General features: G+C 37.2%; 1 long non-coding RNA gene and 1 pseudogene across 1 annotated transcript in view; one reads left to right on the plus strand and one right to left on the minus strand.

Moving 5' to 3' along the window:
* LOC148757601 (uncharacterized) overlaps window positions 1-17,913 on the minus strand; it is a 476,408-nt gene that overhangs the window by 388,227 nt on the left and 70,268 nt on the right. The window lies entirely within an intron of this gene.
* The window catches only part of LOC109459174 (AP-3 complex subunit beta-2-like), a 74,411-nt pseudogene that overhangs the window by 9,420 nt on the left and 47,078 nt on the right, over window positions 1-17,913 (plus strand).

Raw genomic sequence — 17,913 nt, forward strand, 5'->3', positions numbered from 1 at the left:
CAGGCACTATTTTTTTTTTTTTTCCATTTTTGAGTATCTACTGTGCACAAATCACTGTGGGAACTTGAAAGAAGCATTAGATATAACTCATAAAAGCTAAGAAAAGCTCTTTGGCTTAGATAAGTCTGTATTGAAAGTGTTGTTGCACTGATTAGGTCCATGAACATAACCCATCTCCCACGCTCTTTTCTAACATTTAAAATGTAGATATTCATGACTTCTTTAAAAGTGGTTTGATCCATACAAATATTCTCAATTAATTTATGACAATGGTGTAAAACAGTTCAATGGAGGAAGGATAGCCTTCTTAAAAAAATGGTGCTGTGGCAATCAGACATCCAAAGGTAAATGAAATGAACTCAACCTAACTTCCCATCTTATACAAAAATCGACCATAGGCTTAAATGCAAAATGATAAATATCAAATTGTAACTCTACTAGAAAGCAAAACTTCAGGGAAAAAATTTCTTCAGGATCTAAGCCTAGGCAAAAGCACAATCCATAAAAGGAAAAACAAGAAACTGGATCTCATCAGCATTAAAAATTTCGCTGTGCAAAAGACCATGATAAAGGAATGAAAAGACAAGCTATAGACAAAGGGTATTTATAAACCACAAAGCTAACAATGGAGTAATTCCAGAATAACTCTTACAACTCAAGAGTAACACACACACACACACACACACACACACACACACACTCCAATTAAAACATGGGAAAAACACATGGGCAAACATTTCACCAAGAAGGGAATGCAGTTGGCAAACAAACACACTAAAGTGAGGTTCAACTCCATTAGTCACCAGGGAAATGCAGATTAAAATTACGATGAGGTACCACTACAGATTGATCATGACTGAATATAAATGACAAAACCAAATGTTGACAAAGATATGGAGAAAACAGACCACTTATACATTGGTGCTGAGAATGTAAAATGCTACAGCTACTCTGTAAAATATTTTGACAGTTTCTTGTATACCTAAACATGTAAATATCATAGAAAGCAGCAAATGCACTCTTGCACATTTTTCCCAGAGAAATGAGAACATAACTTATGTGCAACTATGTTCATAGCAGCTTTATTTGTAATAACCAATAGCTGGAAACAATTCAGATGTTCTTCAATGGGTTAATGGTTAAGCAAACTGTGGTACACTCATACTATGGAATACTGCTCAGAAACTATATATATATATATATATACATATATGTCAAAAGAACAAACTTGATAAATTCAACAACTTGAAATAATATCAAAGGAATTGTACTGTGAAAACAGTAACCTCAAAAGATGACATATTGTATTATTCCATTTTTAAAATTTCTTAAAATTGTAGGTTGTAAAAATTGATAAAAAATTAGTGGCTGCCAGGATTTTGCAACAGTGGGCATGGAAGAGAAGTGAGCGTGGCTATAAAAGGAAAGACAAGGCATCCCTACTGTGATGGAACAGTGTAGTATCGCAAATTTGTGTGTCAGTGTCAGTATGCATGGCTGGGATACTGTGGCATTGTTTTCCAAGATGCTACCTTCAGGAAAACTCGGTAAAGGGTACACAGGAGCTCTGAGAATTATTTCTTAGAGCCATGCATGTGAATCTAATTATGGGGGGTTGGGGTGGGAAACATGATTATACAGAAAAACAAAAAGTAAAATGGTTTTGAAATGAGAATACTGTCTATATCCAAATTATGTTTTCAGACTAGAATTGTCAAAAAAAGTTTGCCTTCTACTCACAATTTTTCAAAATATTAATTCAGCATATGTACTACTGGGAAAACAATCAAATCCTCAAAAAAGATAAATAAATAAAAGCACAATGAAAAGAGACCCTAGACTTAAACTAGTCCTTGAAATAAATCAGACCATATTTAAAAATATTTATAAAACAGTAATAATGAACAAACCAAATCATTTTTAAAACATATATACACAAACATAAACTGAGTGATCTTTGAGAAGACTGTTATATATCACATGTAATATAACTAGAATAAATGTACCTACATCTATATTTATATATTTCTGTCTACAGGGGGAAATGTAGAACTGTGGGAAAGAAAAATCCATGTAACTAATCTGTGGTAGTTATATAAATCAAAATAAAATCTTGCATAATTTTTCACCTCGTGAATATGAAAAGAAAAGCATTATTTGACCTTGACATCCCAAACCTACTCATTTGAGCATCACAAACTTAAAAGCTTAAGTTTGTATTCTTGCTTGATGTGCTGGTTTTCAAAATTCAGCGAAAATATGACAATTGTTCTAGATTGCAGCAGAGCATGTAAATGTCATAAACTATAACAAAAAAATGATGGTATAACCAATAGAGTTAGGTAGGTGAAAAAGGGGAGACGTGAAGAAGAGGTTTAAAGGTTACACAGTAGGACGACAACATGTATTCTCTATAGTTGATCAATAAGGCAATAGCAACATTTGATCACTTACATAGTATTTGAACATTTCAAACAATAGGAATGGGGAGGGGATGTTTTTTAAAAAAAGGATAAATCTACCATCTTTCATAGCTTATAGTCAAGTATAACAAGAACTAGAGGAAAAGACTATTATTTTAAAATTGTAAAAAAAAAAAAAAAAATTGTGTTGGAACCATCAGAATAATTAAAATTAGAAGTGGTCAAAATTAGCAATCTCTGGGGAAAAGAACCGAGTTTAACAGCAATTTTAACAGAAAAAAAATGTTAAGCTAGGTCAACTATTTTAGCAGTTATTTCTGTAAATATACAGAGAATAAAGAAAAAAAAATAAGGGAATTGGGACAATAGCCATAGTTAATATGTAGTCAGTATTTGAAGCCATTGTCACATGAGTATCAAATACCTTGTATTTTTCTGAGAAAAAAGGGAAGTATGAGTAAGTGGAAAATGGCCTAAAAAATGGTGTGAAAGATTCCAGTCCCAAGTGTGCTAGTAAGAAATGATGTGAGATCCTATTCGAGTCATTTAACCTGTCTAGGGTTCAGTGTTTAATAAGGAAAAAATGGGAAAAAAAGCACTGAGTTAGAGTGTCTTCTCCTCTCCCATGCTCTTCACAGCCAAAGACCCACCATGGACCTCGAGGGCAGCCATGGAAAGGTGCTGCTTTCAAGAAAGAATTCTCTGTTCCAGGGTGAGGAGTGCAGGGAGTTCACAGCTTCCAGCTGCTAAACACCCTCCGGGCCCACCTCAGCTTTCCCTCCAGGGCCAGATTCCGTCTGGGTGGCCCTCACTGATGCTCAAACCTGACAGAGGTACTTACTGGGTCCTGGCTATTCCTACCCCACCTTGAGCTCCTCTAGTGGGAAATCTTTGCCCTAGGTCTCCCCCATGGGTGCCCGCCCACTCAAAAAGAACGTCCAAACCTACAGTGCAGTCCGAGATTCTCCCTGTCCAATCCTGCTGCCATTCCATCTCCTTCTCAAAGGAAAGGTTTGGAGCTTTCCGTGCCCAATCCCACTTCCTCTTTTATCTTTTGAAAACATCGCCTCTGAGGAAACCTTTTGTATTCCTATATCCATCTCAGCACCTCCTCCCCAGAGGACCCTTCTAACGACACAGTGTGTTCTAACTTAGGTTATTCTGTGGTCAAAGTTATTCCCTCACATTCCTAAAGCTCCACACACATCAACAGTCCTGCTGTACGTGCTTATGTGTGTACAGGTAACCCCCATATAACACGACATCCTAGAACACGGTTTCACTCTAACATGGTTTGAGAATTAGAGAAATCCCCGAATAACACAAAGCGTAGTAAGAGCTTTTAAGAGCAACATATATCTCATTTGAAATTTTTCATTCGAGCGTAGATGTCGTATCACATTTGACTGCAGAATTTTAAAATTTATTAGAATTTTAAATCTATTTTGTTCGTGGAGTATTAAGTTCAGAGGATGAAGATATCTGGTCAAAATGAAAACGCCCTCCGTTAATGGTGCTTAGTAGTGATGACGAAGAAAACATTATTTAATACATATTAATATGTTATACTTTCGGTGAAACTTACTTTAATAAAGATATTTCTCCTAATTAGAAAAATATAATAGTATATGTTTTTTGTTTTTTGTTTTAATTTTGGGAACTAACCCCCTTTTTGTACTAGTTCTTTATTTCGAATAACATGGATTCACCTAACACGGCATTTTTTAGGAACCTAACAACTGTGTTATACAGGGATTACCTGTATATATGTATTTTGACTGTACAAGAATGCATTTCTATGTACCAGAGGTGCCAAAAAAAATGTACACACGACTTGTATTCCTCTTTTGTGATCGGTGTATATAGAGCATTATAGTTTTAATAGCTCTTTCCTTTCTTAAAATGTGTATACTTTTTTGGCACTCTGTGTATTTCCTTTTGTAATTTAATTGATTTATCCCTATGCATACCTAATCTAAAATCACTCTCCCCCACAAAAGCAATCATTTTGGTGCATTTAGTACATATCTTTGTAATGTACTATATTTAAAAGAAAGAGTAAATGTTATTAAGTCACTAGATGCATTTCATTAATACATTCTTAAAATGCATGTGTTGGAGAGAAAAACGAGGCTCTCACTAACTATGCAAGCAATCGCTGCTTCAAAGGAAACTAGGAATAGAAAAGTTGTTTTTCAATCTGTTAAAGTCAGCTTGCTTCTATGCCAGGTTGCTGCTTCCACTGTTCAATGTGTGTGTGGTTTTACCCCTCTGTTTTCGTCCTTCCCATCTGATTTCAGTCTTCCTAGGAAAATAGTGAACATTTTGTCCCCTTGCCAGTTGTACATTTAGTACTTTGACCTACTACAAACTTTCTTTATTTTCTGTTTAAAGTCTGCTATTAATTGAATCAGATCTTGAATTTCAGTTTGAATGAAGAAGACTTTGCTGAGAGGTCTGCATCATCTGTGATAAAAAGAGACACTGCAGATTTTCAGCTTTTATTATAACTTATTTTTTTCTGTCAAAATGTCCTTTAATATGGCCTGTTTTTAATCTCTTTAAATTAATGAATCTCATTAAATGGCTCTTAAGTAAATCATTTTGATAATAGTTGACAGATCCCTCCCCCCCCACCCCCGATAGCTAGCTTAAGATACTTTCTCAAAAATAAGAGAGAAAAAAAAAAAATGCCATTCCCAAACTGCATTTCTTTTGTGTCTCCCTGATGAATACTTCCCAGTGCTAGTTTTCTGGTCTGTGACCAAAGAGGGATTTAGTCGTTCAGAAAAAAAAAAAAAGAAAATGACTTATACGTCAAAGAACAAGACCTCAGGGACAGAGAGGGTTAGGAAATTCTCATATTTTTGGTCTGTTACACTCTTGGCAACTTTGTATCTAGCCTTGTACATTTTATTACTGTTTTTTATGCAGTGATCAGTTGCTTTTTCTTAAACTGCAATTTTACTACAAAATGATCCTTAAAATGTATTCCTGGAAATCCTTGATTCTGACCCATGACTTCACTTACTACTGAAGATATAACATTTTTTATATTATCTATTTTTTTTATTTGTACATTTTAACCCATTTGGAGTATATCTTATTAGAAATCTAAGAACATGTTTTATTATGCCATTACCACAACTCATAACTACAGGTGGGACTGGGGGGGGGGGGCTCGGTCAGAGATTTGACGTGTATTTTGCCTTGCATTTTTAAGCAATGATAGTTTCAAAAAGAATGTTCACATTTTTTAATGGCACAGCCTTCCACTGCGCTTCACTTTTTCTTCCAAGTATGTCTATTCCTTCAAAAAATGTATGGACCTTTCACACAGTATAACCACAGCAGATGAAAACACGATGCTTAAAACACCAAAATTATCAACAGAGATGCCCAGAGATGTATGATACTTAGCTACTGCATCCCTGCTCAGAGCAGGGAAGGTCACAAGGGGAAGAGATGGGAAGCAGTGTCATAAGGGAAGTCAGGAAAAGAGGCATATTCAGTAGTAGAGCGAGGAGGACGCAGGAAGATGGTCTTGACATTCCATGAGGTGTGGGTCTGCATCTTTCTTTCATCCTTGTGTCCCTAGGACATAGAAGGCACTGGATAAATCTTATTTCTTCGCATGGAAAAAGAGATTGAAAGAATGAGAAAAGGAACAAAATGTTCTAGAGATTAAGCTGGATGACATTCCTACTACTGTGTGTGTGTGGGGGGGAGGGAGAGAGGGAAGGGGGGAGGGAGGGAAGGGGGGAGGGGGGGAGGGAGAGAGAGAGAGAGAGAGAGAGAGAGAGAGAGAGAGAGAGAGAGAGAAATCACTGTTTTGTTCCACAACTAAAGCTAAGCAGTGATACTCAGCAAAGAGTAAGTTGGCAGATATTTGGTATTTTCTGTGTTTTGTAGGAGGAAACAATGGCGATATAGGTACCAGTTACTGTCCACACCTCCCACCTCCCCAGTAGCTGGTTGTAAGGCCATCACAGAAGAGACAGAACCTGCCACTCCTTATCATCTTCATAATACTGTCCGTGCCAAGGTTCTGGGCCTTCAGCTCAACATCACTGGAAGCTGACTTAGTTTATTGTCTTAGACACAAGCAGGAGAAGAAAAGCTTATGGAAAGAATGAGCAAGACTGGGCCCTGCTTGCTTGTAACTTGACCATTGTCAAACAGCCCCTGCCTGGTGGGGAATTACTGCTCAGGTGGTTGTGGTCCACCTTTCCCCGCTCTGGGATGGCAGGCGACACCTGACTGTGCGGGGCATGGGAATCCCAGCAGCCTGTTTGAGGAGAAGCTCAGCACAGTGTGGACGGATTGAGTGGGTCATGGACTCTGGAGACTGATGATGGCTTTGAAAGGGTAATCTCCACCAACTGAGGGTCAGCCAATCTTTGAAGATGGGAACAAGTAGATATGAATGGGATGAGCGCAAAGGATGGCATTTGTGTTATTTTCAGACATGAGGTGTATTTCAAAGTGGTTCAGTTCAGGGGCTATATGGGTTAGCCTGATCGAGATAACACAGAGAACTCTCCAGTTGACTGTAGACTCTTGAGCGACAGAATCTATATATTTCTCAACATCAATCTTAATCCATTCTCATGGGGTGGGGTAGGGGGTAAATGCAATAATTAAGTGAAACTTCAGTTTTCTTATTCGTAGAACTTTCAAACCATATATAGTTTCCCAAAAGCTATTCAAGGAAGAAACTGTCATATCCTAAATGCAGCAATTCTATTTGTGGAAAGGGGAAAATAAAAGGCAAGTAAGTCTCTTATCTGCCCTTGGAGTTTTCATGGCATAAGCTGCTGTCTTTTTTTTTTTTTTTTTTTCCTTTTTCCCCAGGTGATAGATTATCAGGCAGCTGTTAAAAATCCCAGGACTTTTAAATATATTCATGAGACGTCCAGTAACAAAACTCGAAAGTTAAAGAGGAATCTACGTGGAAAGGACGTACACGATGGGGAATGTGAAGAGTGGGTGCTACCAAAAGCCCCATCAGGAAAGGGGTTTAGCATCTACCCGACGGGTTTCCTGCTCTGTGGCTTCACCTGGGATGCAGGTCTGTACAGAGTATCGTCACCTTCAGCCTCTACAAAGGGAAGGCTGAACAACCTCAACCTCATCTGACAAAGTGAATGGACAAACAAGATTAGAGACAACATACGTTTGAAATTATTTTTTAATAAATATATTTTCCAAATCCTTTCGTTATGAATTTTTTAAAAAATATTTCCCTGCTGTTTGAATTAGTTTTTAACTCTCCCTACATGTTATTTACTTCTTCTGCCAAGAACCTTTCTGTAAAGTTCTCTGGAATAAATCGTAATCTTTGAGATCAAGGGTATGCAAACTATGACCCACGGCTAAGTCCAACCCCTGCCTGTTTTTGTACAGCCTAGGATCTCAGAATGTTTTACATTTTTAAACGTTTACATTTTAAAAGGTTATAGAAATGCCTACATGGTATCTTCTACTTTGCTATTTGGCCCTGTACAGAAAAAAAATCACCAACCCTTGTTCTATTATACATCATTATCCTTCACAGTCATTTATACGTTCAGATACTACATTCATAGACCCCGAGGGACCAAGGTCATGGCATTGCAAAATGATGTTGCAATTTGCCTTTCTTTGTTGCCCCTGAATTAGTCTTTCTACTATGAACTCTGAATCCACTACCTCATTCAGGGTATCAGCACCTTGGAATGGAAAGGATATATAATTAAACTAATAAATTGTTTTGTTACAAACGGATTAACAGAAAGCTACAGATGCTCAGAAATTTAGAGCTAGAAGTTGTCAGAAAATGTCTCTGCTCTACTTCAGGATCAGATATTATATAAACACTACCCACACACCTCATCCCTTCGGACAAACGGACAAACGCTCTGGTTGTGTGAAGGGACTGGACGCCCAAACAGGAAATTAAAATTGCACATTGTGTCTTTTAACCTAAATAGACATTTGCATTGCTTTTAGAGGGAGATAGTAAGAATTGAGGACATTTAAGCTGTGTATGTGGGTCTTACTGAAAGTAGAGAAGAGGAGGAAATAAAGCATGTACTATTTATCTCAGCATTTTATCCCATCAAATCCTCACACCACTCTTGCAACATTGATACAGGGGCTGTCATTTACAAAACAGAGATAACACTAAACATCAGACAGGTTAAATAACCTGCCGAGGTCACCCAGCATTTAAATGGCAGAGTTAGGACTCACACTCAGATGTGGTGGTTGCCAAACCTTGTTATGTAAATAATAACAAATTTATTTAGAACGTAATACAGGTTCATTTTAGAAAATTTAAGAAGTTCAGATAAAAATTCAAGTCAAAACGATGTTTTAACCCACCGCAGAGGTAGCCTTCTGGGTATATATCCTCTGTGTTATTTTCAGTACACCACTCTCCTCATCCATTTCCTGCATCTTTAAAACTGAAGCAAAAGCAATCTGTCTTCCTCACAGATTTAAAAATCCTATGATTTTAATACTTCAAAAGGATTTTGCTTTCAATTTTTAGTGTTCTTAATGTGGAGAAAAAGGAACGGTAGGCAGATTTGCACGAAAAGTTCAGGTCCTCCTGTACAGGGACGACGTGAAGCTAGGAAAAGCCTGCCTGTGTGGGTCCCATGACATCCCATCCAGATCCCAATTCCTGAACATACAACTGCATCACCTGCCCCTGGGTACGTTTAGGGCGATGAGAGCAGGGCGCAACGGGGGAGAAAGCTGGCTCAGGAAGGTTCTAACACTGGTGAGCGCTAAAGTGAATCTGTTGAATATAAAACTGCTGACCAGCCAGGGAACCTTAAGAAGCTATTGGTCTCATTGCAAGTAGCTAATAGATTGGTATTACAGCCAAAGCAGTGGTTAATCAGTCACTTCCACTTTAGATGTTCAGTCCTTCTGGTTTGCAGATTTATTTTCCTCTCCTGCCTCCTGACTACTGCGCTGACAGAAAGATTAGAAAGTTCCATAATTGCATTAGGATAACAAGGCAGTTCAGGGAGATGCTGATACCCTGGCAGTATTTTTAGAATAATTTGGAGAAGCTGCTATTACCGCCTTGTTGAGGGCTGTCTTCATTTGTCAGAAGGGACAGAGAGAAGTGAATTTATCATCTATTTTTCAGATTACTGGGTACTTGAAAGATGGGTAAGAAGTAACATGAAGATCAAGTGGTTTGGAAAATAAGGACATCACAAACACCTACTTTACGACGACTTACAGATTCTTTTCATCAAGCACAAGATTTGCATTATTTCACATGTAGCTTTTATATTAATATCTTCTGCTCCAAATTTCCAGTCATCTCCTTCCCTTCTCAGTTTTCTTTCTTACCATCTCATCTCCCTCTCCCTCTCCCTCTCCCTCTCCTTCTCTCTCTCTCTCTCTCTCTCTCTCTCTCTCTCTCTCACACACACACACACACACACACACACACACAAAGGGGCAGAGAGATGCAGTCACACACAAAAAAACACACAGCAACAAACACACACACATACACAGAGAGAAAGACACATCCTAGAACACAAGATGTATTTTCTTCAAACAAACTCTGCATATATCATATATCTATGTTTCCAATTTGTCAGAACTCATCTTTCCCAACTATACAATTTTCCATTTCTCTCAGCCTCCATTTCACCTCTGTAAAATTAGAATGAAAATGCCATCCTACCAGAATTGTAATAAGATTCTGAAACAGTTAAAACCTTTTGAATTGAAAGTGACAGACATTCATATTGTACTCTCTTAAGCACGCACGGAAGTCTTTCGCTGGTACAATGTATTTGTTCTACAGCATGGACGGGGGTAGGAATGGCCGGACCTTAGGGATGTATGTAGCAAAGGTTTAGATGCTGCAAAGATGAACTTTTTTTCTCTATCTTTCTGCATGTATGCAACATATCTGATTCTCTGCAATGGTGAAGGCTATTCCCAGAAAATAAAATGCAAGGTCATATCATCCAACTGCAGTTCACTATAGAATTCAGTAAGGTTTCCATAAAATAAAAAGTCCGCATTGACAAATGTTCCTTTGCTATTTTCCCTTTGCCTTCTTCAGGGTCTCCTCTATCTCCAAGGTTGTCTTCACTAGAAAACCATTAGCAACCACTGCCATTCGTGGTCCTTTCCTTCTCTGATACAGTGAGATAGAAATAGAATAAAAGGTGGGGAGAGATAAGAAGGTGGAGACTATGATTCATTGGAAATTATATGAAAATTCTCCCAGAAAAAGTAGTGAGAGAAAATCACAAAGTAACGTAGGTTGTGTCCTCCTTGAGAAGCAAGGAAAGACAGGGGAGCTGGAATGTTCAGGTGGCTGATGATCCTAGAATGACTTGATATGGCTGGTGGTTAAAAAAAAAAAAAAAAAAATTTCCTAGTGGCCAAACTTGAATGGAATAAAAATGTAAGAAATTGATGAGCAGAGTGCCAAAGAATAGGGCCTAAAGGACTGAAGGAAGAGATTTACCAGAAAATTATAGAAAGGGCTTTTTCTGGGTACTGGGCATAGCTCTCCCTCCCAATGCACGTAGTCTCAACAGTTTTTTGTTTTTTTTTTGAGAATGACAACAGTAAATCTTTGTACTAATTCTGGATGTTAAAATTAATATTTATACTGACTTGTAGTTTGTAGATTTCAATATTTTTTTGTTTTGTTTGTTTTTGGTACATATACTCAAAAATAAATGGGCCAAGAGAAACCATAATTATATCCAGTTAACACATGTGAATGTCTTATCTCCCCTCTGAAACATGACATTCTTGAGAGCAGGGTCTTCTTCCGATTCAATGTTACATATCTGTTCTACATGCCTGACTATGGTCTGTAAATAATAGGTTCTCAATACTCATTTTATGAAATGAAACATGAATAGAAGAGATGCAACAGGACAGAATGAGATGAAAAATCAGGAAGGGATCAACAGAGGTGAGAAAGAAAGAATGGGGCAAAATTCTATCTTCTGTTTCTTCCTGGAGCAGAACACAGGCCAAAACCCATGCCATTCCTGACAGCACTGATATTTTGCTCTTGCCCCAGGTATAGTATACTCATTTCCCAGCATTTGCATAAGAAAATCAAGCTTGCTACATGTTTCATTGTCAATTTCTTTTCAACCAGGCTAACTATCCCATTAATTCTATTTTTACTTGAAAGTTTGGCTCCTTAATCACACAGCTGTTTCATACCAACCCCCCCAGTGATTTCACTCACACATACTCAGTAGTTCTCTCACTGGGGTCACATTTCTGCTATGAGGCTCTTTTGGAAACTGGAGAGTAGAGCCAGTTTCCAAATGCAATTTGTTTCGGGCCACATTTTGAGATGAGGACATATATTTTTGGCTAAGTACCATCTTTAAAAATACTTAGATTTCTTTTTTTTTTTTTTTTTTTAATCTTCATTTCCAAAGCAGAACCCAGAAATGAGAGGAGCTTCAAAGATGTATGGAGTAATTGTTGAACTTGTTGGTTGAGTTAAAGAAAGAGATCGGGTTTGGTAGTACTCGGTGCTAGTCCTCACAAATCATTTGATTTCAGCATTTACTAAATAGACCTCATGCACTCGACTATCCATCACCTCCATATTTTCACTGTCTAACATAGAGCCTGGTACACAGTAGGTACTCAACGAGGAATTGCTGAGCAAATGAAAACATGCATGAATGAAAGCCTCCCCCCCCCCCGCCATTTTATAGTGATTTTGTGATGGTAAACAGAAAATATAGCTCCGGTTATATTTGAAAACTTAAAAGTAATTTAAGGGAAGAAACTCTAACACAAAGGCAAGTTATTTTTCATTGCAACATGTATCTGTAACTTTGAAAGAAGTAATGATGTACATATTGCATAGGCAATCTATGTGCCCTGTATCATAGGAAGTTAGTGCTGAAAGGGGATTAGAAGATGCTTAGTTCAATCCCTTTCCTTTCCCAACTCTCAGAAAACTGAGATCCAGCAATGGGAAATGGCTTATCTCAAAGCATACAGTTGGTTAGTAACAGGACTGGTTAGCTTGATTTAATGCAGGTTTCCTAAAACCCAAGTTTTTCTTTCCAGGAGCAAAATCTGTTCTTACATGGATGGGTTTTCTACTAATTCCAATGTCAAGCTAAATGATCAATCATCTGACACCTCCTAGGATGGGAACAGGCTCGCAGAAGGGCTACTGGATGAAGTCCCAAAATCCTTCTATCAGTTTACTCAGTCACGTCAGGGCCTTACTCCCATAGCAGTAGGTCTGGTAACTGCCTTAAATGAACTGTGATTCAATTTCCCTCTTCCCCAGAAGACCAGTCAGAAAATGTTTGCTGAAGGAATAAGTTGGGAAGGAGATATGAGTTGTGGAGTGTCTACTATGTTCGAGACACAGTCCAGGATGCTAGAGACCCAGAGCTGAGCAGGGCACGCCCACCTTTCATAAAGGACTCACTGTCTCATGAGGCAGGCTGGCAGTTAAACAGAAGTGACAACTGCAGAACTGTGTGACAAGAGGTTTGGCAAAAGCCCACAAGTGATGCTTTTGGAACACAAAAGAAGGGATTCACCTATTCATGCGATGTGAATGTTGGGTGGTGGGAGGAGGTAATTAGGAAAGGCCTAATACAGAACTGTGCGCCCAGGAAACAAGATGGCAGTAACCCGCAGCAAAGCCCAGAGGCAGGAGAGGACATGTCCGTGTAATTTCTAGTAGATTCCTCTGTGACCGCTTCTGGCCCCTTCGAGCTCTGCCCTCTAGACAAACTTTCTGACAGAATTTATGATGCCGATTCCTGGTAGAAGGAAATGTGGGATTCTCCATCTTTAAAGCTGGGGATATGACGTAGGTGAGAGGGAGAAGATTACACAGGGGTAATACCTGTTTCCCTGAAAATAAGACCTAACCGGAAAACACGCCCTAACATGCTTTTCAGGATGACATTCCCTAAACATAAGCCCTAATGCGTCTTTCGGAACAAACCTTAATATAAGACCTGGTCTTAATTTCAGGGAAACACGGTACCATAAGCAAAGATTTAGGGATAAGAAATAACTTGCATATTTGGGGAATCCTGTAGGTGGAGTTATAGAGAAGAGTTAGGTGGAACAAGGGGAATTAAGCTGGACAAATATTTGGAAATACTGCTTTATATGTTTAGAATAGTTTGACTTAATTTAATAATCGATGGGAAAAATGTATGGCACAAATGTTTCATAAACGTTAGGTTTTATTTTGCTTTGTTTTATCTTCTGTACGCTAGGATAAGTATATTTTTTATTTCCTTCTTTTTACATTTTTGATATTTTATAAATTGTCTTGAAGGAACTTATATTTGGTCTATAATATAAAGAAAAAAAATACATACTACACCAATGATAGATAACGTACCATCAATGGCTTGTACTGGGAGACCAGTAGGGAGAAACTAGTCAGATATGCTATTGTGAGTTTAAATAATTAGAATAAAAACTTGGGTCTGTTCAAGTAAACAAATTATTATTGACACAAAATGATGAATCATTTTTGGAGATAATTGTATAATATGCTTACTGAGACTACAGCCTTCATTAAAATGACCCCCAGCTGATATGCTTGTTTTTGGTGCCCAAGTCAAAAGATGGAAGTAATTCGGCAAATCCACACAGGAGTCATATCTAAATGACAAGTGTCTGATTCTAAAGCTTAAGTGCAGTTACTATGCAAAACTGACCTTTATGCTTGCAAATATGGTAATTCTATATAAATGGCACTCATATCCAGATTTAGTTAAAAGTAAATATTTTCTAAAGTAAACCCGAGATCAAAATCAAACCGAGGTATCCTTTCTATATTAAATTGTTCTAATGCTCTTTTTTGAACAATTCTGTGTAATTCAAAGAACCTTCTCTTTTCCCTTAACTTATAACAGAAAAAAATGCCTTTTTTAAGACTGATTCAATGCCTCTGATAAAACTCTCTTTTTATCAGTTGCTTTATTGCCTTCTGAATTTAAGTGTTTCAGAGGAGAAGTCTGAGGCCAGCTCTAGTTTTTTGTTTTGTTTTGTTTTGTTTTTAATTGTTTTCCCTCAATATATGTAGGACATTGTCTTCCTTTTAATAAGTATTGAAAGGATTTGTCTAAGTACGCATTAATTCTTTGAAATCAATTTGTTCATTTCTCTATATCTGCTTATCTAATTTTTCTGCAGCGTTGCAAAGATAACTTGGAATTATTTGTACCAGCATTTTTTCAGAACAGCTCAGGGCTTTTATTTCATCATTAAGTATTAAGTTACTGTATAGGATTTTCTTAACGCCCTTTATCAAACTGAGGGATTTTCCTTCTATACCAAGTTGCTGAGAGGTGTTATCATGAGTGGTGTTGAATTTTATCAAATAGTTTTTCTGTATCTATTGATGATCTTACGATTTTTCTTTTCTCTGTTGATTTTGTGACTTATATTATTTGATTTTTCTAATGTGGAACCAGTCTTGCATTACTGGAATAAACCCATTTTTAGTATATCCTTACACGTATTTACTGATAATTTGTCGAGGATTATTGCATTGATGTTCCTGAGGGATTTTAGTCTGTCATTTCTTTCTTTTGTCATGTCTTTTCCAAAGTTTAGTGTCTGGGTTGTTATGCTGTTCTTATAAAAAATAGTTGGGAAGAGTCCAACTATGGTTCTCCATTTTGTAAAGGAGAATTGGGTAGCACTGCTATTATTTCTTTCTGAACTATCTGATACAATTCATCTATGGAGCCATCAGACTTCCATTCTTTCTTCCTGGGAAGGTTTTGATTACAAATACTATTTCCCTAATAGATACTCAGCTTTTCAGATTTCTTCTTGCGTTAGTTTTGGTATTTGTGTTTTTTTGTTTGTTAAAAATTTGGGTTAAAAAAGACTATCTATTTAAGCATCTTATATAAACTTGAGGAATACTGAATAAATCCATTTGAATAACAATTATCCAGGAAAAAAGGACAATTACTCTAAGAGAGATATTTCCTTTTTCAGATGATTCAAAAGCAAAGCTTGAGTAAATTTTGAACCTGCCACCACAAAATTCCACGTCCAGTACCAAGGCAATGATAGTATCTCTTCCCTGCGACCTCCTTAGATCACACCAGGAATTCTGTATTTGTTCCTAGAAGTCTCATATTAAGACAAATGTGTACTCAATTCACAGAATGAAAATTCCAATCTATCGATGAGAGCAAAGCAAAAAAAGTATATTGGTGACATAGCCAGCATTGTAGATGAAGTAGACAGAGTTAGAGGTACCCTGTCTTAAAGGGCTGTCTAGTTGATTGTTGCCAATTTCATCAAGAGAAGCAAGAAACTGGATTACAATGAAATTTTGGCATCTAAGGGGAGGGAGGAAGGCTGTAATGTAGAATCTGTCTTTGACCAATTTGAGGAACATGAAGATTACACAGCAAGAAACTTTAGGAAAACTGAAAATAACTAAAGATGTATGTTTCTAGAGGAAATATAATATATGGATTTGAATATTTGCATGACCCTAGATTAGTAGGACAAGCTAAAGTATTCTGTTTTAGGCATCAGCAGATGAGTAGAATATTAATAATGATAACAAGCATTTACTTATATACCGTTCACCCGGTGCTAGATGATTTAGACCATTTATTTTCAACATATAGGTACTCTGTTACAGTGAACGTTTGAGAAAAATAAAACGCATAAATATTTAAATCAGTTAACCCAGATAACACAGTTTCTGCATAGCAGAGTTGAGATTTAACCAGTGGTGTGCGTGCTGGACACATCTCTCCATGATGCCAAGAACTGGCTGTGTACCCCTTTTCCAAGTCTGCGCTCAGTAACATTATCTTGGTGGCCTAACATTATCCATGAGGCAAGTATTTGTGGCACACATGTTTGAAAATGTATAAATCAGCCCCTCTCCAAGAGCTTCAAGTCTGTAAATGGTGTTAACCATTTACCAACCCACCACTGATTTAACCTACACAAGCTACTGCAAAGATTGCACTCTTAACCACTGTCTTACATGGGAATTAGAAATCCCAAGATAATAAAGAACTTGTTTTTTAACAGTAAATTTGTACAACCAGAGTGGAGGATGTCTTGGCCTCCTCCGACACTGGGAGATTCAGAAAGTAGGCAACCACCATGTGTAGAGCTATATATAGCAGAGAGAGAATATTCAAATATTAGCTAGAGTTGGAATTCTCGATTCTAGAACCATGTACCTGTGTTTATATACTCTTTAGATATTAAGAGTCCATTACAACAGCATACGTGTTAACATCAATTCAGATTAGAATATCCTCAGTAAAATAAACAAAATTTTAGCTGTTTAAGTTTGATCCAGTATTGTTTGGCTTGACACACATCATCATCAAAAATATACCATTCTGGAAACCTTGAAGTTTCACTTTGAATGAGAGCGCTGACTCATAAACCAAATTAAACATTTCCTAAAAATGCCATCCAAAGACCGGAAGGGTTATTTTATTTTCAGGGTGCATATTTAAGAGCAGCATGACATTTTCTTAGAGTCTTGTTTTATGTTGTAAAATACTGCACTAAAATTGAAGTTAAGGTTAACAGACTTTAGAGCTTACTTTTTAAAGAAGAAATATATCTCAATTTTGGCCTTTTATGCACAACGAAAGCCCCCAGAGTAGAGATATAATGTTATTTAATAAAGGCTAATTTAAATTTATCATATGCTCACCACCTTCGCAGGAGGGCGTTTAGAGTAGAAGGGAACATTCACAAAAATGTTCTCCAATCATAACGTAATGAACAACTAATACACTTTTGAAAATGAGAGAGCATTAGGGTGAAATATATAATGTTCTCTGATTACTGTTGTTTCATACTAGTAAAAGTCTGGTTTGGGCCAGTGGGTGTGCTCAGCTCACATGCTGAGAACAGTCCCTTTTGATGGCGCCACCACCGTGATAAGTGCACTTGAACCTCAGTCTTTCATACATGAAGTCTCTCCCCGTCAGTACTTTGAACATTAGGTCACTGCTGACCTTGGCCATTGTGACTTGCAGGCAACTGGCTGCCGTCATTAGCAGCAGCCTCACAAATCTGCTTCCTCCCTGTGTTTTCTGAGGACAAGTGTGTCTCTATTCCTTATGTCACTTGTCATTTATTTTGTTGCACCGAATATATTGGAACGATCATATTTGACAGATCATAGATGAACTTTGGCACTTAAAAACAACTCGCTTTCAATTATCTGGAAACTTTCCAAAAGATCTTTTATGGATTTTCTTCTTAAATTATTAAATGCTGTAAACAAGTTGATGCTGATTTTTTTTTCTCTTTCTCAATATAGGCAGAGAGACAACTAGTAGAAGGGAAGTAAAGAAGAAAAAAGAAAATGATGACATAAAATAATAATTATATTATATATTTGCTAAACACTACGTTAAATTAAATATATGTTTTCCTTTACTTTTCTTCTTGGCAATATTTCTCCTTAGTTCTGTTCTTC

Source organism: Rhinolophus sinicus, chromosome 8 (genome assembly GCF_057876585.1).
Source record: "Rhinolophus sinicus isolate RSI-liver-muscle chromosome 8, RSI-T2T, whole genome shotgun sequence".
Taxonomy (NCBI): Eukaryota; Metazoa; Chordata; class Mammalia; order Chiroptera; family Rhinolophidae; genus Rhinolophus; species Rhinolophus sinicus.